The sequence below is a fragment of the Aplysia californica genome, unplaced genomic scaffold, assembly GCF_000002075.1.
Source record: "Aplysia californica isolate F4 #8 unplaced genomic scaffold, AplCal3.0 scaffold00650, whole genome shotgun sequence".
NCBI classification, from domain to species: Eukaryota; Metazoa; Mollusca; class Gastropoda; order Aplysiida; family Aplysiidae; genus Aplysia; species Aplysia californica.
The window spans coordinates 160,391-161,562 of NW_004797920.1; positions in this window are offsets into that span (position 1 = coordinate 160,391).

Genomic DNA, 1,172 nt, shown 5'->3' on the forward strand with positions numbered 1-1,172 from the left:
GGGTCTTTTGGTCTTAACTAGGAATATGGACTGGGCTATCTCCCGTTTCAACACGAGATGTTTCAACATTTAAGAGGCAAAGTCCGATGTCACGGTAGTCACCGTATTGTACCTTATTCTTTTTTAATCACGGAACGTAAGCGCCCCGTATGCCATGGGCTTTTGATTAATGTTACTCACTTCGGGGATCAACATAAAAAGTCAGACACTACACCCGGGCTCATTATTAGAATGCTTGGTGTCGTGTGTGTTCGTCTCTCCAGTTTACAGACGTATGTGTATACTAACATTACAAGCGAATTAATTAATAAAGAAAGTGAATGTTCTATAGATCTCACCTTACCCGCCTTACTTCGGGGATGATACTATGTTTCAGCACGTACTTTGATTGCTTGGGTCGCCTGATGGCAAACAGGGAGGGGTTTAAGCCCCAAACCACTTCCACCCCGAAATTTTGTAGATAGGAAATTAATTTGTCTGATAAGAAGGCGCGGTGGACACCGGCTATAAAAGGCCAAGATAAGGTCTTTTGTGTGAAATAGGAATAGGTTCTAAACTTAGGACTTGTTCGAAACAAGAACAGTGACCGGATCCAGCTCAGACAGGGGCGGGTGGGGAGGGGTGGTGGTGGTGGAGTAGGCAGGGGCGTGGAAACTTGATGAGGGATGGGCCCCTTTTTTATTGTTTGCTTCTTTTCTTTTCCTTAAATGTAAGTTGTTTATTGTTGAGTGTTGGGCCTTTTTTTTTTTTGCTTCTTTTTCTTAGATGTATGTTGTTTATTGTTGAGGGATGGGACTTTTTTTTAGTAAGATTTTCACGGCACTTGCAACACAATAAGGTCATATAAGTGCCGGAGGTTAGAAGTGTTACAAGAGAGTAACAAACACAAAAATAGAAGGAGGAGAGATCAGGACGATAGATGTTTGATAGGAAAGAAGAGAGATCAGGACGATAGATGTTTGATAGGAAAGAAGAGAGATCAGGACGATAGATGTTTGATAGGAAAGAAGGAGGAGAGATCAGGACGATAGATGTTTGATAGGAAAGAAGAGAGATCAGGACGATAGATGTTTGATAGGAAAGAAGAGAGATCAGGACGATAGATGTTTGATAGGAAAGAAGGAGGAGAGATCAGGACGATAGATGTTTGATAGGAAAGAAGAGAGATCAGG